The sequence below is a fragment of the Lissotriton vulgaris genome, chromosome 11 (assembly GCF_964263255.1).
Source record: "Lissotriton vulgaris chromosome 11, aLisVul1.2, whole genome shotgun sequence".
Classification (NCBI taxonomy): Eukaryota; Metazoa; Chordata; class Amphibia; order Caudata; family Salamandridae; genus Lissotriton; species Lissotriton vulgaris.
This window is the reverse complement of record NC_141699.1, coordinates 539,906,876-539,934,124: the sequence shown is the minus strand read 5'-3', so window position 1 is coordinate 539,934,124 and position 27,249 is coordinate 539,906,876.

The following is a 27,249-nucleotide window of genomic DNA, read 5'->3' as shown; positions in this document are numbered from 1 at the left end:
CTGGTCAACAGCAGCAGTGGGCTGCTAAATATTTGACTCAGCAGTAACATCAAAACATCAAAAAGATGTTAAAGAAACAGGCATGTGCTTGTTTAGCGGTTAACTGGTGTTAAAGGATGGAAGCAACTAGGATGTCCTGCAGCGCTTAACCTTAGGAACATCTTAATTTTTAAAGACCTCTTGCAGAAAAAGTGTAAAAGTATGATAAAGTATCTTCAGAATTAAAAAGTGTATTTTATTAACATGCAGAACCGTTTCACCTTAGTACATAAGATTATAAGGGCATTGAGAAGTATTTTTTTTAAAGTTATTGTTTTCAAGCATGGATTTAGAAACATTTCTCCCCCACCACAATGACAAAAAGTCAAACAATGAACTAAGAGGCAAGCCAGTTGTTATGTGCACTCTTATGGGTGGCATAAGTTCCTCTTTAACATGAAAAACGTAGTTTATTAAATGAAACACAGGAGAAGGTTTTTACAGCGCATATCCTGAAGTTATGTATTTTAAGGTCCTCTTATACGTGATAATAAAGAAAAAAAGAGGGAAAGTGAAATAAAACAATTAACTAGGATGACACAGTTTGGTTAAGTGGGGAAGCTGGGTTTCATCCCAGGTTTTCTGGTTTCACATTATGCAATTTAGCCACTAGATAGAAGAATATTTTTTGCTTCCCAGACACCCACATTACCTCCAACCCCTCACCTCGCCCTCCCACATTAGTGTCTCCTCGAGGGAGTGCTGTGGGGTGGTGAGGCGGGCGGGGGAGGGGCAGGGTGGGGGGTAGTAAACTCCTGCATACGGCCAAAGGAAGTTCAGTAAAAAAAGAAAGAAATAAAAACGAATTACATTGCGCGTGCTGCATCACCATTTGGCGTTGCAGGACGTGCAATGTAATTTGTTTTATTTCTTTATTTCTTTACTTAACTCTGTTCAGCTGTATGCCGGAGTTTACTACCCCCCACCCTGTCCCTCCCCTGCCCCACTGCCCTGCAGCACTCCCTCAAGGAGCCGCTACTGCCCTCCCAGACCCTCAGTCACATCAGAGACCAAACGTTTTGGCCCACTGACAAATGTTTGTGAGTATCGATGCTTTATATGATGCTTGTGGTTTGAAGGGGCTTAGCTTCATGGGGGGGGGGGGTGTTTGGGGTGTTACAACACCCTAATAAATGCATTTTCGTATAAATAGTTTGGGTACATGTGTTGTGAGTCAGGTATGGTGATGTGCCTATGGATTTCACCTGGAATTTGTACATACACACAGACAAAAAACGTACACACGCTCTCTCCCTCCCTGTTTTGAAAGTCTTCAAAAATGTGGTTTATTTGATAAAATATTGTGTTTTCTCTCACTTAGTACCCCTACCAATCCGCATTCCTCTTCCTTTCCACTGCCCCTTTAGCGCCTCTCATGTACCCTGCATTCTGTATAATGTAGTTTAACATTGTAAGCCCCCCAGCTCCCCCCGATCTCTACAAGCCAACCCAGACACTTGGCTGGGCTCGTCGTGTTAATTTGCTGGCTCGTCTCAACTCTAGTTATTGCTTACCTCCATTATTACTATTTATTACGTATGGCTATTTACGTGCACGCTTATGTTTTGCATCAAACATTCACCGCTTTGCACTGACAAAACAGGTGACTGGGTGTGCCATGCCCTGCGCAAGTTCACGTGAACAAAAAACAGATATACCAAAATATCACCACATATTTTATTGCTAATTCTTGGTCCTAGTGAAAAGCGCAATGTATATTTTAAAGCAATTGCACACGGGAGGGGGAGATGGTGTGACGCAGTACAGGGGCATCGATGCCCAGGGTAGCGAAAACCCCAGCTCTGGTTCCTGATGACAGACACTTAATTTAGGGAGGTTCTCTACCGTGGACAGCGAGTCGTTTATTTGAATTAACAGTGCGCAACAGATTCAGTGAGCAAAGACGTGATCTAAAAGCTTGATGGAGCACAAGGCATATACCTCGCGGGCAGAACATTCCTCTGGCAGAGAATGAAATACGGCTCGTCTCACGTGATCGCCTCAAGATAAATATTTCACCCAGCTGGTCCTCGTCTGTGTAATAATGTAAGCGTTCGTTCACCAAGTCAAGAGGAGTGCGCTTTTATTTACTTGCTCTGATAAAGGGGCCTCCTCCAAGACATGTTTTTCGAAAGACATTTAGGGGCATATTTACAATAATTGGCGCATCCCTGAAATCGGGATGCGCCAGTTATTGTGCGCCACATCTCCGCCATCATGGATGCACCGCATTTACAATACGGCGCACCATGGTGCAAAAACGGCACAGATGCCTGACGCATCTGTGCCGTAAAAGTGACGCATTGCTGGAGTGCAGCTCCAGCAATGCTCTGGGGGCCCTATCTAGTTAATGCTGCATCAATCCTTACGCCTGCTACAGGCAGGCGCAGGGTTTTGACGCAGCATGGGCCTAAAAGGGACTGAGTGAAATCTTGTAGATTTCACTCAGCCACTTTTAGGAGGCGTTTCTGCACCGGAACGCCCCCCCCCCCCCCCCTGCACAGGAACGCCTACATGTGGCGCAGGGCTTCACAACGTCATGCATCTTCCAGATGCGTCACTCTGTAAGTACCCCGCACCATGGAGCAGGATTTGCACCGCCGCTGCGTCATAAAAGTGACGCAACAGCGGCGTAAATGAGGCGCAAGGGGCTTGTAAATCTGCCCCTTATTGCTCTGTACGTGACTTTACATTTTACGATATAAATGCGTTTTATGCCTAGTCTTAAAAACACCCATGGCCTCTTCATTCACATGCACGTGCACCAGCTGTTGCATATCCACGCGCCACCGCAAGCGTAGAATGGAGAGCTTGAGCGATGGGGTCATCATGTTTGCACCCGCGGAGGGATACTGCTTTCAGCAGCTCTGCCGCCTACGGATTTCCTGGAGGTCAGAGCAGGCCTCAGGAATTCACTGCTGGCCGGGCAGTGAAAAACCAATAGTAAAACAGTGACAAACTGCAAAGCATGGCTTTGAGTGGGATTAAAATGCCAGGGGGGGGTGGGGTCTAAAGTGTGACAAACCTGCTAAATGGGCGTGGCCTGCACAGTTAGGGGCGTGGCTTATAAAACTATGTGCTGTACGAAAACCTCTCATGTTTATTTTAATACCCTATAATGTGTAACAACTGAGGCCAAAAGCACAGGGTACACTGACTCAGGGGTCTAGGAAGGGGGTATTGTGATTGCAGGCCGCCCCGGGGGTCATCACTGAGGTGGGTGACAAAATGGCAAAAATGTGTGTTTTTAAAATAGTTTTTTTTTTAGAGCTCACAACACTTTAAAAAAACAATTCAATATTCACTGTGGGAGGGTGACGAAAAAAATGTTCAATATTCAATGTGGGGGGGGTTGATATGAAATTTTCTGCACCGGGTACCACCTGACCTTGCTATGCCACTGCACTGACTCGCCTCCTAGTTTACTATATAAATTGTCACCAGGGTGCGGGAGGAGTGAACGTCAGTGCATGTTTAAAAACTCTCACTTTGAATAAATGCCTCTCAATGCAGTAAGATAAAACGCTACTCTGTGATAAAGAAAATCACTTAAATTTTTAAAAAAAAAACACTATCAAATTCAAATATGATATTTGTTACACAATTCAGATTTACATTCTGTTCATGACCACAGTAGACACCTTGTACACATAGTTCCTGGCAGCTGTTGAAGTGCATTAAAAAAAGTATGAGGACTATGATGCTGCGTGCAATGGAGGCGGATGCGGGAGCGTGGAGACGGGGGTCAATAAACAGAATATTCTTTAACTTTTTTCATTCTTTTATCTTTAGATAACTAACTACATATAAAATAACACACAGCTTAAAGGAAGAATAAAAATGCAAGTTATGTTAATCCATGAGAAATGCACTATTGTACATTATGAAACATCTATTAGTTAATACCCCGCAGAGTTCTGTCTGTAACCATAGAGCCACAGAATTGAATCCTGGTTGGAGCAGCGGAAATTAGTGTATATACACTGTATAGGTAGGCTGGTACAAAATGCACAGAAAGGTTGAAGATAAAAATGCTTCCAAAATATAGATTTTAGTAATACCCAGACTGTATGGTAGTGCATATTTTTTTTTACTGTCCTTTATAAGCATTCACTTCACAGCTCAGCTGGTAACTGCTTGCAGTACCTCTCAAAAATAATAAATGTGTGTCTTCAGGAAGCCTCAAGTGATTCCATCAATTAAAGCCAATACCGGTTTACAAGTACCCTTTACAATGTCAGATTAAGCAGCTGGACACATTCACATTGTAGGAAACTGGGCTTTTGTTGCAGTTACCCCCACCACACACTTTTAGCTCCCCTTTTAGCTACTAGATGCTGATTTCCGACTCTGACAGCGCACTAAGGCCTGTTAACCAGACCTCAGTGCTTGTGCTCCTTCCCCAAACAAGGTGATGTGCAATAATTGGTTAAGAGCTTTAGCACCTCTGTAAGTCCCTAGTTAAGGGTACCCCAGGTAAGCAGGGCAAAGTACTAAAGAGGGTCCCAAAGGGCCGCAGCATATCTTATGCCCTCATAAGAGACCCATACACAAATTCCATACAGACTGTGATTGCAGGCTGCGTGACATGGTGCAAACCATGAGTGAAAACATGACATGACACACTCCTGTGTGCCATCCCAAAGTCACTGCATCTAATATATGTAAGTGACCCCTACAGCAGACCTTGGAGCCTTAAGGTAGGGTGCATTACATTTTACGCTAGGACATATCTGCAGGAACAGATATGCTCCTGTGATGTCTAGTTCCATTGCAAGACATTACAAGGGAGCAGGGAAGGCATCTTCAGGTATGTACTGGGCACTGGTCAAAATGAGTTCCCCAGCTACACAATGGCTTCACTGAAACCTATGGTATTTGATATCAAACACCTCCTATTCATAAATCCACACTGATTCTAGTGATGGATTTATGAATATATGCACCCAGAGGATACCTTAGAGGTACCTCTTGAAACTAATCAGCTCTACAACCCTGCAGGCCTATCTGCCGGATTGCACTAAAGTTGCCTCATCCTGCAGCTGCTGTGCCTCCAAAAGTCTGGATGGACTGCCTGCCTTCAACCAACACCCAGGAACTCCCGTGGAGCAGCGGAGCTGCTTCCCTGCATTCTGCAGGCACTCCAAACAAACTGTGAGGACTCCGGACGCTGCAAACCCAACACCGGAAAGCACAACTGCAGCCGTGCCGACTAGCCTGAGTTGAAGTGGGCCAATGGTGCCAGCGTGGTCCCCCAACCCTCCAGAGACAAAGCCCACCTTGGGTTTACACACAGTGGACTCAACAACACTGCCTGCAGCCTCTTTGTGCAGGACCGCTCTACTACGAGTGTCTCCGGTGATGAAAACCCAATGCCTCAGAACACCTCTGCACCCGGACTCCCTGGCCTGAGGAGAAGAGGAAGAAAGGAGTACACTAATCATTGACCATCATGAGACCTGAGCCCCCTTGTTGGTTCAGCCTCACTGGTCTCCCAGTCCCAGTTTGCAGCCTCTTGGCAATCGGACAGTTCCCCATTAAAGTGAATGGGACATCCAATGCCATAACACACCTCTGCACCCAGACACCCCATAGCCTCCCAAGGGGACTTGTTGGTGCTGCCTGCCTTAGACCTTGCACCATACTTACCTTAAGTCCAGGAGATTGGTCTCGTAAGTCGTTGTGAAGTGCCCCATTTCAGTACATGTTTTCCCGCATAGGATAACATTGGGCACCAGATGATGAAAAGCACTTCTGCACCCGAACGCCACGGTGCTGCCTAAGGTGACTTGTTGGTGCTGCATTGGATCTTGCCCCATACTTACCTTAAGTCCAGGAGATTGGTCTTGTAAGTTGCTGTGAAGTACCTGTATGCAGTGTATGTCTTTCCTCCACAGGATACCATTATCACTTCAGAAACTGCATTGTGTCATTTTTTTAAAACTGAAAATTCATAACTCGAAAAGTACTTACCTGATTCTGATGATCTTGGTATCTAAATTCATATAGCAGTATGTGTTATTTTTATAATAGGGCTTTGGGGGGGGCGGCCGACCAATGGGAGACCTGCCTCCCACTGGGATTTTTGGGCCAGCGGTGCAGCCCAGAGCCCAATTAGGCTTGTTAGGCTACATTTGGGCTGGGGGGATATGTAACCGGCCATTTTAGGTCACCAGCCACCATTTCGGTGGGGTTGACACGACAGCCGGCTTGGGGACAGACATGGTAAGAACATTTTGTATGGCTGCCAGTTATTTAACATTTTGTTGGGTGCGGTTAGTTTAGCTCAACTGGTAGAGTTGAGCTAACTGCCCGTTTGACCGGTGTTCGATTCCCAGTGCATAAAGTGCTTTATTACTGGCACTTTGCGGGGCAAGGGGGCCTCGTTGCGCGTTTTCACTTGTTTGCAGTGGGTTTTTTCAGGGCACTGGGGCGGAGACGGTGATACACTCCTTCAGTGACTTTTATTGGTGTGCCAGCCCGGTTCTGCAGACCGTCGGCAGCAACTGACAGGTCTTTAGAGCTCATGGGTTCCATGGGGGTGCCCCTGGCATTCGGAGAAGACACGAGGTCCCAGTATATGGTGGTTGGTATTGAGTGAATGCGGGGGGAATAGAGGCACGCTTGCTGATAGACAAATGACTGCACATGCTGATGTGGATCGATGGGTGCCTGGGCACAAGGGAAGTGACGGTTACGGTGGGGCGCTGTAGTACAGTTTCTGCTAGGGCACCAACGTTTTTGCCTGTAGGGTGTGGGGCTAACTTTCTGCGGGTGGTTGGGGAGGTAATTGGTGGGTTTGACAATGCCCTATCAGTGCATGCGTTTCTCGACCGGAACGAAGGGGGGATTGGCGCATGCGGCGCACATTTCTTGGGCTGGTCAACGTCATTCCCATGACTATGCCGGAGGAATGGGCATTGGGACGTCACGATCTATTAAACGCGGCAAGGGTGGGAGGCAATGGCCGCAACACGGGAAGAACGGGGAGAGGAGTTTTGCCTTTCTGGAACTCATTACACTGGGGGTGGCCGTGAAAGTCTGAGCTCGGGAATTGGCACACAAGAAGGCGATCTTTAGGGTGGCTGGCATGTCAGTAGTACAGGTGGGGTACAGACAATCAACCGGGGAGGCCCGGGTGCTGTAGTTGCTGGGGGGGTTTTGGTGATGGGAGGTTTGGAGCATGATATATGGTGTCAGGCCCGACAGGGGCCTGGAGTGGACACGGACATTGTGGACACATGGCCTCGTTCACAGTGGCGGCGTTTACAGGGGTTGGTCGCGGAGGTAGACAAGGGCAGGATGCCAGTTCCTGCAGGGATGGGTAGGCCGGAGACGAAGGGGGCTACAGTTGGCGTTGGGTCACTGGCAGCAATCACGCGACGGTCATATGAGCCGGTTTGGAAGGAACTTTTTGATGGGGGGGGTGCAAAGCGTTGAGCAGTGTAATGTCCATGATTGACAATGGTTGGTCTGAGGTATCTATGGCAGGCCCGTTGGCGGGCACAGCCTTCATGACACATTAGGGTGGGGTTATGCTCTTTCAGCGGGGGAATGGGGGCAGTGGCTTAATGGCAAGTTGGGCACGTGAACAGGGAGGTGTGGCCCGGCGGGGAAGGCCTTTTATCAGTCGGGCGGTTGGTCGGCTTTATCGGGCCCGGCAACAGATTAGGCCGGGATGCAGAGGAACGGGTGTTGTGTGTCACATTCACGTCTTAGATGTACTTTGGGGCATCTCAGGTTTCGGAATTGCTGGGGGTGACAGAGTGCACGGGGTTCAATGGGGGGCGGTGGACTTGAGCGACGAGAAAGGTGCTCTAACGATCCAAAACAGGCTTCTAGCCATGTTGGGGCACATTTTTTTCGCTTAGGGGTACATTCAGACGCAGCTAATCGGGAAACACGGAGGCTACAGTGGCAGTCAACAGGGGCTCGGAGGGAGTTTCTAAAAAGGTGTGGGCGTAGAGTTTATGTGCTTAGGGCGTTGGAAGTCGGGCTGCGTGAAAGCATACATTTGGCTGTGGGGCTACACGGAAGGGGAAGCATAGTGCTCATTTCTTGGCCTCATATATGTGACTTTTCAGGTGCGGTGGCAGGGCCTGCTGTGGTGGGATACTCAATCGGGATTGTAGGACATTCCTTTGACAAAATGGGCAGAACGTTAGGAGTTTTCAAGGTTTGAATTGGGGTTTGGTCTCACAGTTGTTTCATTGTTCCTGGAACAGAAACGGGGTAGGAAGTGGCAAAAGTGGTTTCCTACTTTAAAGAGAATGATTCAAGGTGGTAATTGTCCCGATGTTTTGATTATTCAGTGTAAGGCTGGGCATTGTTAATGCGAATGAAGGAGGAGCTACTAGGGATAAGGCAGCACTGGTCAGGTTGTTAGGTTATACGGACAGGGTTCATATCACAAAGGCATTGGGGGCGGGGGGGGGCAGAGCAGCCAGCGGTGCTAGATACGGCCAGGAGGATGATTAACGGGCCCTGCGCAGTTTTTTGGTGACAAAAAGGGCATAGGGAGATTAGAACATCTGGAGCTTAGATATGCTGCTGTTCATCCCATCGGAAAGGGTGGGCGCACTCGGCACGTTACGGACGGACTGGAGTTAGGCTTCAAATAAATCAAGGGGGTTGGACAGGGCATTGGACATACTATGGTATCGAGAAGTCTCTAGTTGGGGGGTCAGAATAGTCTGGATCCAGAATTTACTGAGTGGCGTTCTCCTAAGTAATCGTTGGTAGATCTGTTTACAGTTTAAGTTTATTGGTTGGAAAATGTCACTCCGGGAGCACGCAGGAAGGGAAAGTAGCATAGGAGGTTATGTAGATAGTTATTTTAGGAAATGATAAGAAGGTACACGTTTAATGAGTCAGCTGGGAGGACAAAGTTGGGGATTTATAAATGGTTAAACTGGGGGAAACTTTAGGGGTGGGGGGTAAGGCAGGAAGAAAATATTTAGTGAGGTTTAGTTTTGTACGGCACAGGCCAAGGATATTTGTTGTAAGGTGCACCTGTCTTCAATAAAGCATATTTTTACACACATAACAAGCTGGTTGTGGTCTGTGCTGCACCCCCCTTTGGTGTTGGATTTCTTTGAGTGTGGTCTCACTGCCCTTGTGTGCGTGATAAATGCTTACACTGCCTTATGATATGCCTAACTGCTCGCCCACACTACCACAAAAGAGTAAATTTGGGGTGTAATTAGTGCCTCTATCATTCCTTTGGGGTTTCCCTGAACTCTTTACACAGTGTAACTCTTTTTGGTCCACTATATACAGTGCCAGCTTCCTGCACACATTTCTTTCAGGCAACAGACACCCAGGCAAGAAGGCCTGCTTAGCTGTCTGCCTGTCGCTCGATTCACAGCACAGAACAGAGGCGGTTCCTCGTTATGGCGGAGGAGCGTTGCCCCACTGCTGGAACTGGCAGACTCATGTAAAATAAAATAATAATAAAGCAGTTAATAAAACTGCTTTATTATCATTTTATTATACACCGGAGCATAGCTGAGTCTTGAGGGTGGGCCGCCCTCTGAGGTACAGCAGCAGGAGGAGTGGTGGGCACAGGGCACTGCAAGTGCACATATCGGTTTGTCCGGCCCTCTTAGGACGGCCAACCCGACATGCGCACTTGGATATCTCCAGGCTGTTGCTTGGAGATATCAGCAAGGCTCAGGAGCACAGGCTACCCAGTCCCTGCTGGCGCGTGAAACCAGCTCGCTCCACCCAATCCCGGGGCTTCTCTCATGCTACGTAATACCAGCATGAAAGCAGCGTTTGGATTGGCGCTGGGGAGTCTGGGAACCTCTGTGTGCATCGTTGGGAGCTGAAGAGGCGGCGGGCGGCAGGATGCAGGTAAGTTACATTTTTCTTTTTTGTCCCTAGCGCTGCCCCACCACTTTTCCCTGCTAGCGCTCGCCACTGGCACAGGAGGAAGTGCCTTACACTTCAGGTGATGCATTTTAACTTGCCAGAATTAACCGTCCCAGGATGGTTGTCTTTTCACGAAATGTAGAGGAACAGTTTTCTTAAATTAAAAAAGTATGAGCAGTCGTGCCCCTCAGATCCCGCCCACTACGACCACTGGTCTTTGGAGGGCACAAAGACATACACGTTGAAGGCAAGGGGAAGCTTACCCAGCTATGTAGTGCTTTACAACCTGACATTTCCTTCAAATCTTGTGTAACTGCTATAAATAGCACGTGTGCATCAGCGCGCTATGTTTGTTGAAGGCAAGCCTCCATCTCATTGTTGAATGTGTGTTGGGGCGCATAACAGACTCCAAGTTTATATGCCCACCTTAGAGCAAGGCAGATATATGCATCCATCCCGCCAGAATCCTGCTGTAAACCTTATCAAGTGATCCGGCAAGATCAAGCAGCGAGGAGGAGGGAAAGGTGTGAGAAAAAGGGTAAAATAACAGTTTTTAAATGAGTATTTATTACTCGGTCAGTTCCCGCCAAATGCCCCTGTGGCTCACCTTATTCCGACTAGCGGCGTCTGCACAGGGATGATTACGTTTTGCCATCAACACCACATCCAGCAGCGCGGATCAGGTATGGAGCAAGGAAGGTCGGGCCCAGGGGACATCAGGCTGGGCGGCACCCGAGGCTCCACGGGGACTCGAGCCACGTTGCTGCAATCGAGCAGGGCAAGGAGGCGTGGCGGGCCTGGGATGCCTTTAAATCAACATCCTGGGCACTCTTGTTCCAGGTACATTTCATTTGTGCCTATTTTGTGAGGGAGACGGGTTACTGTGACTCGTGTAGCAGTTTGCCAGGTCTGTCCACTACTTGGTATTACCAAACAAAGGCCTACAATGACAGGGCATAGAAACAGCTGTATAGCAGTGGAGTAACGAAACTTGAGGGGGCCCCCTGCAAACTACATGGACCCCCCCCCCCCCCCCCCCCCATTCTCCGTGCCATTCTAGAGCTCTCAGGTCAGCGGCCCGCCATACTGCAGGGGATGCGGGGCTATTGATACGCCACTGTCACCAATACATCCAGGGTCACCAAGTAACACTGGATGGTGGAGTCAAAGGTTGGGCTTAGTCTGCCCGCAGGCTATCATAGGTGGTCGTCCATTCATTACAGGGTCCCTGCCATCGGTAGACCGGGCCGGGGAAGTTTGCCCAATGTTAGGTGGGTTTCCTGATGCAGACTCCTGTCATGATATACACCATCGGGCCCACTCATCATTCAATTTTGACAAAAGTGCATCCACTGCTCATTCTCGTTTCCGTTTTAAAACATTAGACAATGCGACAATGCAGTATTTCAAAAGCAGATGTAACTACAAAAAGCACATTTTTATTACTAGACAATAGTAATCTTAAGAGGCATTGCGTAGCTTCATACACACTTTGACCCCAATTCCATCACAGTGTCTCTCGGTCAGTCAGTATCTCTCTTTCAGTGAGTCATTCAGTCTCTCTCTCTCTCTCTCTCTGTCAGTCTGTCAGTCAGTCGGTCCTCTGTCTCTCTGTCAGTCAGTCTCTCTCTCTCAGTCATTCAGTCTATCTCTCTCTGTCATTCAATCTCTCTCAGTCAGTCAGTCAGTCAGTCAGTCTCTCTCTCTTTGTCAGTCTCTCTCAGTCAGTCCCTCTCTCTAGTCTCTCTCTTAGTCTCTCTCTCTCAGTCAGTCTCTCTCCCTGTCAGTCCCTCTGTCTGTCAGTCCCTCTGTCAGTTCCTCTATCAGTCCCTCTCTCTGTCAGTCTCTCTATCTCTCTCTTTCTGTCAGTCTCTCTCAGTCAGTCAGTCTCTCTCTCAGTCAGTCTCTCTCTTTCTGTCAGTCACTCTCTCCCTTTCTGTCAGTCAGTCTCTCACAGTCCTTCTCTGTCAGTTTCTCCACAGTCAGCCAGTCTCTCTCTTTCAGTCAGCCAGTCTCTCTCTATCAGTCAGTCTCTCTCTCTCTCTCTCTGTCAGTCAGTCTCTCTCAGTTAGTCTCTCTCTGTCAGTCTCCCTCTCTGTCAGTCTCTCTCTCTGTCAGAGTCTCAGTGTCTCTCTCTCACTCTTTGTCAGTCTCTGTCAGTCAGTCTCTCTCTCCGTCAGTCTCTCTCTCAGTCAGTCACTCTCTGAGTCAGTCTCTCTCTGTCAATTTCTCTCAGTCAGTCAGTCTCTCTCTTAGTCAGTCTCTCTCTCTGTCAGTCCCTCTCTCTGTCAGTCTCTCTCTCTCAGTCAGTCCCTCTCCCTGTCAGTCCCTCTCCCTGTCAGTCACTCTCCCTGTCAGTCCCTTTCTCTGTCAGTCCCTCTCTCTGTCAGTCCCTCTCTCTGTCAGTCTCTCTCTCTCAGTCTCTCTCTCTCTCAGTCACTCTCTCACAGTCAGTCAGTCTTCCATACAGCCTCTCTCTCCCTCTATCTGTCTCTTAGTCAGTCATTCTCTCTCGCAGTCAGTCTCTCTCTCAGTCAGTGACTCTCTCTGTCAGTCAGTCTCTCTCTCTCGTCAGTCAGTCTCTCTCTCTGTCAGTCGGTCTCTCTCTGTGAGTCTCTCTCTCTCAGTCAGTCTCTCTCTGTCAGTCAGTCTCTCTCTCTCTCTCTCGGTCGGTCAGTCTCTCTTTCTCTGTCAGTCTCTCAGTCGCTTTCTCTCTCTGTCAGTCTCTCTCACAGGAAGTCTCTCTCTGTCACTCAGTCTCTCTCGCAGTCAATCAGTCTATCTCTCTGTCAGTCAGTCTCTGCCTCTGTCTCTCAGTCTCTCTCTCTGTCAGTAAATCTCTCTCTCTGTCAGTCAGTCTCACTCTCAATCGGTCTCTCTCTCTCTGTCAGTCAGTCACTCTCTCAGTCAGCCAGTCTCTCTCTCTCAGTCAGTTTCTCAGTCAGTCAGTCTCTCGGTCAGTCAGTATTCAGTCTCTGATACAGTCAGTCAGTCTCCACTCTCTCTCCACTCTCTCCATTCTCTCTCTCAACTCGGTCCACTCTATTTCTACTGTCTCTCTCTCCACCCTCTCTCCACTGCCTTTCCACTGTCTCTCTCTCTCCACTTTCTCTCTCTCTACTCTCTCTCCACTCTCTCACTATCTCTCTCTCCACTTTCTCTCCACTGTGTCCCTCCACTCTCTCTCTACTCTCTCTCCACTCTCTCTCCACTCACTCTCTCTACTCTCTCTCCACTCTCTCTCTATCCAATCTCTCCACTCTCTCTCTCCACTCTCTCCACTCTCTCTCTCCACTCTCTCCACTGTCTCTCCATGCTCACTCTCTCCACTCTCTCTCCTCTCTCCCTCTCTCTCTCTCCACTGTCTATCTCCACTCTCTCTCCCCTGTCTATCTCCACTCTCTCTCCACTCTCTCTCCACTGTCTCTCTCCACTCTCTCTCTCTCTCCTCTCTCTCTCTCTCCACTATCTCTCTCCACAGTCTCTCTCTCCACTCTTTCTCTCTCCACTCTCTCTCTCCACTCTCTCTCCCTCCACTCTCTCCCCCTCCACTCTCTCTCTACTCTCTCCATTCTCTCTCTCAACTCGGTCCACTCTATTTCTACTGTCTCTCTCGCCACCCTCTCTCCACTGCCTTTCCACTGTCTCTCTCTCTCCACTTTCTCTCTCTCTACTCTCTCTCCACTCTCTCACTATCTCTCTCTCCACTTTCTCTCCACTGTGTCCCTCCACTCTCTCTCTACTCTCTCTCTACTCTCTCTCCACTCACTCTCTCTACTCTCTCTCCACTCTCTCTCTCTCTATCCAATCTCTCCACTCTCTCTCTCCACTCTCTCTCTCCACTCTCTCCACTGTCTCTCCATGCTCACTCTCTCCACTCTCTCTCCTCTCTCTCTCTCTCTCTCTCTCTCTCTCTCTCTCTCTCTCTCTCCACTGTCTATCTCCACTCTCTCCACTCTCTCTCCACTGTCTATCTCCACTCTCTCTCCACTCTCTACTCTCTCTCCACTGTCTCTCTCCACTCTGTCTCTCTCCACGCTCTCTCTCTCTCCACTGTCTCTCTCCACAGTCTCTCTCTCTCCACTCTTTCTCTCTCCACTCTCTCTCTCCACTCTCTCTCTCCACTCTCTCTCCCTCCACTCTCTCTCTCTCCACTCTCTCCAACTCTCCCTCACAAAGTAGTGTGCGATCCATGGGCGTCAGCAGAAATGTTTCCAGGGGGGGGGCACATTTTTAACTTCATCACCATCCCCCTTGCACCCTTCTCCCCTCTGCCTTGCACCCTACTCCCCTCCGCCTTGCACCCTTCTCTACCTTGCACCCTTCTCTCCTCCACCTTGCACCCTTCTCTACCTTTCACCCTTTTCCTCTCTGCCTTGCACCCTTGTCCTCTGTACCTTGCACCCTTCTCCCCTCTGCCTTGCACTCTTCTCGGCCACCCCCTTGTACCCTTCCCACCCAATGGAGGGGGCTGCCACCTGGAACAATGGCACCATTTCAAAAGCATGATGGACTAGGGCTGGCCCTGATTGGGCCCACACCAGACGCACTGGCGATCCAGGGGGGTAGCAAGTGCCCCCCCCCCCTTGTCCCCTCCCTGCGGACACCCATGGTGGTGCCAAGAGTGCTTACCTGAGGGCCCCATTTTGCTGCCTCATCCCTTCTCATATGAGCATTGCCCTGGAGAATGCAGTCGCTGGGGCCCCCACCCCATACTTGTCCCCTCTATTCTCTTCTCTTGTGGGGTGAGCTTTGATTATGGAGAGGAGAGAGTTGGGGACGGACTCTGTGCTGCCTCAGAGGAGCAGTGGAGACTGCTGTCTCTGGGGGCCCCAACCCCCACCCCCACCCTTGTCAGGGTCCCAGCAGTGCTCTGTGCGGTCTCCTGCTCTTGCTCTCTGGGCCCCCACCTCATCCTTGTCCCTTCTCTTCTCTTCTCTTGTGGGGTGGGCTTTGCTTTTGGAGAGGAGAGAGTGGGGTCCGGACTCTGTGCTGCTCAGAGGAGCAGTGGAGACTGCCGTCTCTGGGGCCCCCACCCTTGTCCCGGGCCTGCCTCCTGCTCTGACTGAAGAGAAACAATGTTGATAGTTTGTTTCTCTTCAGTCAGAGGGAGGGGGGCGAGGGGCTCAGAGCAGGCTGCACCTGCTTCAGACGCAGAGGGAGAGAGGCTTGCTTTAGCGCAAGCCTCTCTCACAGCTCACAGCTGTCAGAAGAGCTGAGGGGCCCGGGCCCCCTTCATTAACTGAAGAGAGAGGGGCCCCTGCACCGTGGGGGCTGCAGGGGCGTATGTTACGCCCCTGCTGGATAGCGACCCGTTTCGATGCCGCATTTTTAAAACTGCACATGCTCAGCACCGACAGGACCCGCCCCAATTTAAGCCCTGCAGCAAATAGTTTAATTCAGAACGAGTCAAAGTGGGGACGGGCCATCCTGGCCCAAGCTTGCTCCCAAAGAGGATTTGCAGAAAAAGAAACGTTTTAGAATGGCGGATTCCTTATGACCCCGGAGGAGAGAGCGTTCTGAAACCCCGACAACTCCCCCAAACCCAGGAAGTCCTATCAGCTGATATTAAATATATATATATATACTAGTAGCCCGTCCCGACGTTGTCCGGGTATGACTTGCTGCCGGCCAGTAGTATATTGTTTTGTAGGATTTCGTTTTGATAGCATTTCTTATCTGTGACAGGCCTGTGAAACGCTCTGATTCACAGTGCACTGCTGATGCACTTAAGAGTGCGCATTCAGTAGTGTGTGAACTCGAGTTTCCCTACTTGATTTTTCCTTGCAATATTATATAGCGCAAACTCGACAACATGGCATGAGCACAATTTACATTACAGAAGAACACATTCATTTGTGGTAGGCACGTGGGAGACAAAGCGATTTGCCTGGAATCACAGGATGTTCAGCTGATGGCGAGATTCGAACGTAGCTTCCCAGCTCTAAAGTTCGCAATTCTAGAACTTGTGGCGGGAGGTGTGTCTAAAAGTGTATGTCGGTGCTGGCCATCAATGAGAGAGACCTGTGCATTTTTCAAATGGGTGGTGAAAAAATATGAGTATGTTGCTGGAGATGTGGGCAGCCGTGCCACCAATGTACTTACCGGGGAGGGTAAACACCCATTATTCCGCAACTTTCTTTCCGCATACCATCACTCCGCATACTTTCATTACGAAAGTACCATGACTCCGCAATGCCATTATAATGCATGGCATTACATTTTAGATGCTTTTACCACTCATACATTTACAACAAAATTCGTTGTAAATGCATGAATGGTAAAAGCATGTTTTTTGTTCAATGTTTGGATGTGGTAAGTATGGGTATAGGGGTATAGGTTTTGGGGTACCGAGGTATATGTTTTGGGGTGTTTGGGTATTTTAAGGGTTCAGATATAGTTTGGGTTTATGGGGTACAGGGGTAGTAGGGTTTAGGGATACGTATGGGTTTTGGGGTACAGGGGTATTTTTAGAGTTCAGGGCTAGGTTTAGGTTTTGGGGTATAGGGGTATTTCTAGGGTTCAGGGGTAGGTTTGAGTTTTGGGGTACAGGGGTATTTTAAGGGTCCAGGGCTAGGTTTGGGTTTTGGGGTACAGGGGTATTTTAGGGTTATGGGGTAGGTTTGGGTTTTGGGGTACAGGGTTATTTTTAGGGTTCAGGGCTAGGGCTAGGTTTGGGTTTTGCACACAGGGGTATTATAAGGGTTCAGGGCTAGGTTTGGGTTTTGGGGTACAGGGGTATTTTAGGGTTCAGGGGTACGTTTGGGTTTTGGGGTACAGGGGTATTTTAAGGGTTCAGGGCTAAGTTTGGGTTTTGGGGTACAGGGGTATTTTAGGGTTCAGGGGTAGGTTTGGGTTTTGGGGTACAGTGGTATTTTTAGGGTTCAGGGCTAGGTTTGGGTTTTGGGGTACAGGCGTATTTTTAGGGTTCAGGGGTAGGTTTGGGTTTTGAGGTACAGGGGTATTTATAGGGTTCAGGGCTAGGTTTGGTTTTGGGGTACAGGGGTATTTTTAGGGTTTAGGAATAGGTTTGGGTTTTGGGGTACAGGGTATATTTATAGGGTTAAAATAGTGTTTAAGGGTGTTGGGGTATTTTAAGGAGTAAGGGTGGGTTATGATTATGGGGTGCAGGGGTATTTAAAGGGAGCAGGGTGGGATTAGCACACGCTATGAGACATGGCATGAAGGGCTGAACGTACCACACGCCCCCAGCATTTGTCACGCCCACAGCACAACGCAGACACGCCCACAAGGGACTACTTTGCTGGCAGGGTTCTTTTACCTTTTAAATGTATATGGTGGGCGTCTGCATAGCCTATGTCCTTCTGCTGCAACTGCCCTTTCCAACGCTGTATTGGATGTTGTGATTGGTGCTGTAGTTCCTGAGATTACCCGCTGTAAAAGGTTTGGGCTCTCTCTTTATAATATTAGTATGGATATATATATATTCCGCTCCAAACTCCACCTTGGCGCTCGCTGCACACTTGCGACGGGTGCAGCCAAATGGAGGTGGGTCCATTTTAAAATCAAAGCTCATGTGTTCAAAGAAACACTCTGTACTCTCGGGACCAATTCCATTATTTAATCAGCGAGGACGCGTTTCGGCGTTCTGCCTTCTTCTGCTCGCTCTAATGACAAAAGAAAACAGCATATGCATGATAGTTCTTTAAAACTCTTAGATCAGTTCCCAATAGGAGCGGCAAGTAAGAGGAGGAAAGGGATTGGTCTATCCAAAACCAATAGCATGTTCCCTACGTTGTGTTACGGGAACTTTTCATAGAGGTGCTCCAGGGGTGTAGATATTATTAATTTACAGTTCCGGTGAAAATGCCGCTATTCCATATTGTACCCAGCATGGGTACCCCCAAAGCAAGCAGTCCACTGTACCTCCCTTACTTGCTGCCAAATCAAGGTCTCTCATGCTGCTGTCAAGAAGATAGTCAATTGGGGGCCCATCGTCAACCACAGGGTTTCGTGGCATGTAGCGCAGGGGTCAGCAGATATCCGTATCCCCACCACCCTGTATGGCTGGCGACTTCATCGACATCAACACCACTATGGCCTCCGTGGCGGTGCAAGTCGCCCAACAATACTCCGCTCCAAACTCCACCTTGGCGCTCATTGCACACTTGCGACAGGTGCAGCCAAATGGAGGTGGGTCCATTTTAAAATCAAAGCTCATGTTTTCAAAGAAACACGCTGCACTCTCGGGACCAATTCCATTCTTTAATCAGCGAGGATGCGTTTCAGCGTTCTGCCTTCTTCTGCTCGCTCTAATGACAAAAGAAAACAGCATAAGCATGATAGTTCTTTAAAACTCTTAGATCAGTTCCCATTGGGCGCAGCAAGTAAGAGGAGGAAAGCAATTGGTGTATCCAAAACCAATAGCATGTTCCCTACGTTGTATTATGGGAACTTTTCATAGAGGTGCTCCAGGGGTGTAGATAATATTAATTTACAGTTCCTGTGAAAATGCCGCTATTCCATATTGTACCCCGGCATGGACACTCCCAAAGCAACCAGTCCACTGTACCTCCCTTAATTGCTGCCAAATCAAGGTCTCTCATGCTGCTGCCAAGAAGATAGTCAATTGGGGGCCCATCGTTAACCACAGGGTTTCGCGGCATGTAGCGCAGGGGTCGGCAGATATCTGTATCCCCACCAGCCTGTATGGCTGGCGACTTCGTCGACGTCAACACCACTATAGCCTCCGTGGCGGTGCAAGGCGCCCAACAATACTCCGCTCCAATCTCCACCTTGGCGCTCACAGCACACTTGCGACGGGTGCAGCCAAATGGAGGTGGGTCCATTTTAAAATCAAAGCTCATGTTTTCAAAGTAACATCATACCTACACCAAATTACAACTATTGGCTTTGTGAATGCTTGTTAGTTGCATAAGATAAATATGCAGCAACTACGGCTTGTAGATAATATTGAAAAAGCTTTCACTTAAAACCCTTGTGACACCACGACAATGTTGCTGCTCCTGCCTTTCAAAAAGAGAAGGGAAATCCAGAGAGAAAATGACTCTTTAAAGGATTTCCCTTCCCCTAGAACACACACCATAACTTCTCCACTAGTGAGAAGTGAGCAGTGTGAGCAGCGCACATCCATGTGCCTGCTGTCACTGCAGTCCGGAAAAAAACGACCGCCTGTGCCAGGGCCCAAAACAGAGCCCGATAGAGACCTGTTTCGAGCCCCCCTTTAAAACAAGCATTTGCAATGCAATAGGTCTCGCATTAGGAAAGTTTGAGCTATTGGTATTGTAAAAGACACATTTTGTATTTATGTTGGTTTTGAAAATAGCGAAAGTAATAGCTTTGTCATTTACAATGCCAATAGTTTTAACTTTCTCAAATGTGACACCTATAGCATTTGTAATGCAATATGTGTTGTATTTACATGACTTAGATGTATTGATATTACAAATAACAATGGCTTTACATTTTTTAAAGAATTATAACTTAAATAAAAGCTATTGTAATTTATAATGGCAATAGCTTAAACTTTTGTGAAGATTATGTTCAGTGTATTTTATTGTGACGAAAATCCAAGAACGGAAGTGAAATATTAACATCTTTTTGTTACATTTGTATTAAAGCTTGAAACATTGAGAGAACATATTTGAACCAGGTGTTGTTGAATGGTTGCACAGATTGATGCTGTGGTGGCGCTGAGTGATGTTGTGATGGTGAACGAGTGATGCTGTGGCGTTCAGTGATCTTGTGGCGTTCAGTGATGCTGTGGTAGCACATAGTGATGTTGTGGTGCCCCTGAGTGATGCTGTGGTGGTGCGGAATGATGCTGTATGCTATGTTATGTTGTGTTTTGCTATCCTATGTTTTGTTTTGTTATGCTATGCTATGTTTTGCTATCCTATGCTTTGATTTGTTATGTTATGCTATGCTGTGTTTTGTTATGCTGTGTTTTGGTATGCTATGTTTTGTTATGCTATGTTTTGCTATGCTATGTTATGCTATGTTTTGTTAAGCATTGTTATGTTTTATTATGCTATGTTTTGTTGTGCTATGCTATGTTTTGTTGTGTTTTATTATGCTATGCTTTGTTTTGCTATGCTATGTTTTGTTATGTTATGCTATGTTTTGTTGTGTTTGGTAGGCTATGTTTTGCAATGCTATTATATGTAGACCCTCCAGTTTATCGCGATTTCGCGATTCACGAAAAAATCGCGAAATCGTCAGACTACCGCGATGGCCGCGATAATAACCATATTGGCCGCGATATTTACAAAAAAGTTTCTCTACCGGCAAAACAGCAAAACAAACAATGCCTTTTATTGGCTGTGCGCCCCTCCCCACTGGTGTGTGTCAGCAGCTTCCCGGGGACACACAGACAGTCAGTTTTTTAGCTTCCAGCCGCACCCGAGTACTTAACAGGTCTTTAAAAGACCTTTCACTTGTTAATGAGGCTTTGTTTTTCACCCCTTCTTTGACCCCTCTGCCTAGGGCTGGAATAATTAACCACGGGCGATCACAACAGTCGATGTAAGCCACAACTCTATTGGAGCCTTATCTTCCCCGACTCTGAAAAGAAGGAAACGGAACTGGAACTTAAAACACCTGGATCTCAGCGACCACATCATTTCGGCAGTTATTTTCAAGACCTGTAGGCATGTGATAACTCTGGAACCTTCAAATCTTAATGAAAACACCCTTTGATACATTTCAATGACAACACGTGAAAATATAAAGTTGCATTTTAAAAGGTCAAGGAAAATCTCTAAATCTACAGGCCTCTGCTCCTTAAACGTTCTCCGGGTCAAAGGTCACAGGAAGGCATGTAGCCAGCACTGGGCGACTTTATCCTCTTTCTTCGGAGTCAGACATATAAAATGGACTATTATCACACTTCAAAGGGCTGCTTAAAAAAGGCTACTTGCTAAAATGGCTTAAAAGAGAAGTAGTTGGATGAAACCACAGTCGGTAGTAATGGATGGCTGCACCTCAGAGACAGTTAGAACAAAATACTGTATCCAATCGTGGCATTTTAGGTATTTTAATTAACTTTTTTTTAATTAATAAAGGTGAGTAGGGACGCACACATTTGTATGAGAAAAATCCAAGAAAATTAGTTTATGTTTGAGACTGAAAAAATCGGTGCAGACATAAATAATGCTGAATGCCATATGGTGTAGGTAAAACAAAAAAGTTATTCAGAATAAAGTAATGAACTATGACAATGGGTTTGATGCGGTACAGGAGAAAATTCTACAAAACAGGGGGTGGTCAGAACCGCTTATTGTTCTGATGCTGCCTTAAAGTATACACACTTTCTAATGTGTACCTCTGTTGCGTTATAGCAAGGCTCGCACTATATAAACACGCATGCAGTAAAACAATTAGCTAAGTATTGAGTAGAATTTTACAATAGATGCATACCAATAAATAACAGATAAAAGCAAAATGCAATTAAAGTACATTTACTTAAACCAATTAAGGATAATGTTAACTGTACTGTTAAGGGCTTATCATTATTTACCCTTTTAGCATTCTGCTAATCTCCGATCTATGCCCTGCTTGACAGCTACTCACTCTCCATGCTATTGAGCCCTTTGTTGTAGGAAAAATGGCCAAATAAAATGCTGCAAAATTGCCGCTAAATTTCCATATTTGTGCCGCTAAATTTGCTAATCCATGCCGCTATATCCTGGGGGGTCTGTATATGTTTTGTTTTGCTATGCTATGTTTTGTTGTGTTTTGTTAAGCTATGCTATGTTTTGTTGTGTTTTGCTATGTTTTGTTATGCTATGTGTTGTTGTGTTTTGTTATGCTGTTTTGTTGTTATGCTATGTTTTACTATGCTATGTTTTGTTTTGCTATCCTATGCTTTGTTTTGTTATGCTATGCTATGTTTAGTTTTGCTATCCTATGCTTTGTTTTTTATGCTATGCTATGTTTTGTTGTGTTTTGTTATGCTATGTTTTGTTGTGTTTTGCTATGCCATACTTTGCTATGCTATGTTTTGTTATGCTATGCTATGTTTTGTTGTGTTTTATTATGCTATGCTTTGTTTTGCTATGCTATGTTTTGTTGTGTTTGGTATGCTATGTTTTGCTATGCTATTATATGTTTTGTTTTGCTATGCTATGTTTTGTTGTGTTGTGTTTTGTTAAGCTATGCTATTTTTTATGTATTTTGCTATGTTTTGTTATGCTATGTGTTGTTGTGTTTTGTTAAGCTATGTTTTATGTTATGCTATGTTTTGATATGCTATGTTTTGTTTTGCTATCCTATGCTTTGTTTTGTTATGCTATGCTATGTTTAGTTTTGCTATCCTATGCTTTGTTTTGTTATGCTATGTTTTGTTGTGTTTTTCTATCCTATGCTTTGTTTTGTTATGCTATGTTTTGTTGTGTTTTGCTATCCTATGCTTTGTTTTGTTATGCTATGTTTTGTTGTGTTTTGCTATACTATGCTTTGTTTTTTATGCTATGCTATGTTTTGTTTTGTTATGCTATGTTTTGTTGTGTTTTGCTATGCTCTGCTTTGCTATGCTATTATTTTATGCTATGCTATGTTTGTTGTGTTTTATTATGCTATGCTATGTTTGTTGTGTTTTATTATGCTATGCTTTGTTTTGTTATGCTAAGTTTTGTTGTGCTGTGTTTTGTTGTGCTGTGTTTTGTTGTGCTGTGCTGTGTGAGGGTGGGTGAGTGAGGGTGTGTGTGAGTGTGAGTGAGAGGGTGTATGAGGGTGAGTGAGGGGGTTTGTGGGAGTGTGTGAGGGTGAGGGTGTGTGTGAGGGTGAGGGGGTGAGTGAGGGGTGTGTGAGGAGGTGTGTGAGGGGGTGTGTGAGGGGGTGAGTGAGGGGGTGTGTGAGGGGGTGTGTGAGGGTGTGAAGTGGATTGAGGGTGATGGATTAACAGACAAGAGAGATGACTGTGAGGGGTAAGGCGCAAAAGAAGGTTAACTACTGAGAAAAAAGTGAGAGAACGAGTAATGCAAGAAAGGAAAGAGAAGTGGAACTAAGAGCGAGCCGTGGGAGGGAGAAGAGGAGAATGTGAGGCAAACAGCAAGTACGAAAGAGAGGTGGAAGAGGAGAGAGAGTAGAAAGGAGAGAAGAGATAGTGAGAGCAGAAAGGTGAGAAGAGATAGTGAGAAAAAAATAAACGGAGCAAGAGAGAGAATTGAAACCAGAGGATGATAAAGAAACGAGAAGAGGCGGTAAGAGAGGCAATAGACGACATAGTGTGGAGAATAGGATAGAGAGAGAAAAAGAGTGAAATGAGAGAATTGGAAAGTCGGGGCGGGGAGACGGCAGGCAGATAGAGAAACAACAAGTGGGAAGATAATATGGAAAGAGAGACAAGGAGAGGGGACAACAGCGATGAAAGAAGGGGAAGACAGTGGGGAAGGGAGTGGGAGATGAAGAATATGGAGGAAACAGTTATAATGGGATAATGAGAGCAGTCTGACATGGGGAGCGAATGAAGAGAGGGTTGCAAGAAGAGAGAAAGGGAAGAGACAGGAACAGGACGGGGACACATAGCCTGCATGTGTGAGAGGGCACAGGAATAGTAGAAGAGAGAAGGGAACACAACGGAAAAGGGGCTTATGAGAGTGTAGAAAGCAGTAACGAGTTGCTGGAGGAGAAAGGGTGCACCATTGTCCGATGACGAGGGCTGACATCACATGCCAGAGGTCGAACTAGCCTTGAACAAGACCGACCTACATCTTCACCCTCCCCAGGTCAAGAAACGAGTACCAATGGCTTACTCGATGCTTATGCACAAAGAGACTAATTGCTGAATGTATTTGATATTTATTTCAAGTGGTTAGTTTTAACTCCATGAGCGTTTAAAAAAACAACAACAAAAAAACACAATAGTGCACATAGCTTTCCGTGCCACTTTGCTGTGCTGAATTAATGATTTGCCTTTTTCAGGAGGCAGTGCTATAAACTATTTTAGTGCACATGAGTAATGCGTGTGTGACAGTGAGTTTCCTCGGTTTGCGCAGGCTGTCAGCCTGCGGTTCCTACGGCATCCTAGTCACTTAAAAAAAAGACACTAGTAAGCAAAAAAATACGTATTTCCCTGTAATACTGTAAGCTCAGGCGTGAAATACCACAGATATTGATCACGGTGGCAATAACGTGATATTCTGCTGCAATTGCTGTGAAGATGTGCAACACCCATGAAACAAAGATGGACAAAGGAAATAGCGGGACAATGCACGGAGACACAACCTGCAGGCATCTTACAGGCACCACAGAGTCAAATGTCAACCCAAACACAGAGGACAGGCGAAGCGAGCACAAGAAAGGTTTCCTAACGCAAACACAGCACATATGTTATCCCTGGACAAACAAAAGCGCGGAGATGCCGGTCTTATGGCCAATTGAGCGCTATGCCAGTTGCACGCAAAAAGAAAACGAGTGGGTTGGTTTATTTAAATATAAAAATAGCCAAGCAGGGTGGGAATGGGTCGAGGAATAAACAGACTAGCTAGGTGGGGTGAGAGCAACGTGGAGAGAGTGCGTGGTAAAAGCATGGGTGCGCGGGGAGAGAGGAAGAAAAAGCATGCAATCCCACAGTGTTAACAATTTCCTGAATGTAAGCAGCAGTAGAAAAAACGGATGGTAAACAAACTCTCTGCATTGCTGTGGCGGGGGCGGGAAGGGGCGGGATCACATTCCTTTGAAGTCTGATGCGGGGGCGGGGGAGTAACAGCTTTGAAGTCTCCGAGGCACAGACAAATGGTGGTTTGTGACATGGCTGGTTTGTGCACGCGCCTTTCTCACATGAACTGTGGCTAATCCGCTGTTGGCAGACTTTTCAGTCTGCTTACTAGAAATCTCGACAAATAAGCATTGCTAAAGCAATGCTTTAAGTCGAGACCTAAAAACTGCGGTGCTCAGACCCGGTGAGATCCGGCCCGCTTAAAGCCCTGCTATAAAGAATAAAATCCAGACAAGGTAAATGAAAGAGAAGTTTAGGTTTATTCCATGAACAGGACCCACGACGCCAGCCACAGCAGCAGAGCAATTAAGGGATAAAAGTTCAATAACTCCAGAACACTTACCCAACCAAATTCTAAATATGACATGTACAGTTTTAAAGAAACACACTTACATTTTACATTACCCCACATTACACCGACTTAAAGCCCTGCCCAAGCCACTGGACATTCCTGGAGCTTGGGGTGCTTACAAGTTTGTCCCAGGAGTTGGGTTGTGCAGCAAGTGATGGCAATGTCGTCATGCCAAGTATATATCTAGGAGCATTCAAATGCTACACGCACACCACCATTAATGTATTAAATATGAAGTGCGCACCCTAGAGCACAGTATCCTTCGCTGATTGCGAGTCTCACTGTAGTTCAGATTCACTGTCTTTGGGGGCTTGTCTGACGTTGTTGAATAGAGTCTCACTCAGAGTCCCTGACGTTGGAACACAGTCTCATTGTTTGTTTGTGGGGCTTACACTTACACTTTTGAGCACCATGTCACTTACTGTCCCACATCATAAACAGTTTCACTTCATTGCAGGTCACGCCAGAGGCGCAACTAGAACCAAATTTGGGGGGAGCGGAGGTGGGGGGGGATCGGGTGGTGAGTAGGTGAAAATTTCGAGGGGGGGGTGTAATTCCTTCAGAAACGGGCAGTGGAGAAGCAGTCACTCCAAAAAGGGGTGAAAAACAACAAAGCCTCATTAACAAGCAAATGGTCTTTTAAATACCTGTGAAGTACTCAGGTGCGGCTGTGTGTGTGCCCCGGAAGCTGTCTCAGTCAGGGCTGTCACACACGACGGGGAGGGGGGGGGGGAGTTTGAGGGGGCTGAAGCCCTCTGAGCCCAATGGGCGTTGCACGCCTCATGTTGCTGTGAATGTGGCGTCTCACCTCAACTCCCTGAAGTGTCTGCTCCCTCTGAGTGGCGATTTTATTAAGGTAGAGAGCCTTGACGGTGTGCCACTGGGCCCAGATCTGTTGACTGCTCCATCCATCACCACCCCCTTTTGTACAGCTTTGCTCGCCATAAGTTGGCAGGGTATGCTCAGACGTGAGTCCCTTGTTCACTTTGCCACTGGATCCAAGCAAGACTGGCTGAAGACGGCTGTGATCCCAGAAACCGTGCCTAGGAAGCTTGTTTCCGGTCCAGGGAAGGCATGGCTTGGCAGTTCCCATGAGGCACACGGTCAGACTGATTTGCATATGGCCATGTCTGAACTGGGGTGGCAGAGTGGGCTAAAGAACGGTGATGGATTAAACCCAGATCTCTTGACTGGGTGTGAGTGTTTGATTGGTTTAGATGCTCCGTCCATCACCACCCCCTTTTGTACCGCTTTATTTGCCATAAGTTGGCAGGGTATGCTCAGACGTGAGTCCCTTGCTCACTTTGCCACTGGATTCAAGCAAACCTGGCTAAAGACAGCTGTAATGCCAGAAACTGGTCCTATGAAGCTTGTTTCCGGTTCAGGGACAGCATGGCTTGGCAGTTCGGGCTGGACTGTTCCCATGAGGCACAGGATCAGACTAATTTGCATATGGCCATGTCTGAACTGGGGTGGCAGAGTGGGTTAAAGAACGGTGATGCATTAAACCCAGATCCGTTGACTGGGTGTGAGTGTTGGATTGGTTCAGATGCTCCGTCCATCACCACCCCCTTTTGTACCGCTTTGTTCGCCATAAGTTGGCAGGGTATGCTCAGACGTGAGTCCCTTGCTCACTTTGCCACTGGATTCAAGCAAGCCTGGCTGAAGACGGCTGTAATGCCAGAAACCGGTAAAAGGAAGCTTGTTTCCGGTCCAGGGAAGGCATGGCTTGGCAGTTCGGGCTGGACTGTTCCCATGGGGCACAGGGTCAGACTGATTTGCATATGGCCATGTCTGAACTGGGGTGGCATAGTGGGCTAAAGAACGTTGATGGATTACACCCAGATCTGTTGACTGGGTGTGAGTGTTTGATTGGTTCAGATGCTCCGTCCCTCACACCTCCTTTTGTACCGCTTTGTTCGCCATAAGTTGGCAGGGTATGCTCAGACGTGAGTCCCTTGCTCACTTTGCCACTGGATTCAAGCAAGCCTGGCTGAAGACGGCTGTAATGCCAGAAACTGGTCCTATGAAGCTTGTTTCCGGTCCAGGGAAGGCATGGCTTGGCATTTCGGGCTGGACTGTTCCCATGAGGCACAGGGTCAGACTGATTTGCATATGGCCATGTCTGAACTGGGGTGGCAGAGTGGGTTAAAGAACGGTGATGGATTAAACCCAGATCTGTTGACTGGGTGTGAGTGTTGTATGGTTCAGATGCTCCGTCCATCACCACCCCCTTTTGTACCGCTTTGTTCGCCATAAGTTGGCAGGGTATGCTCAGACGTGA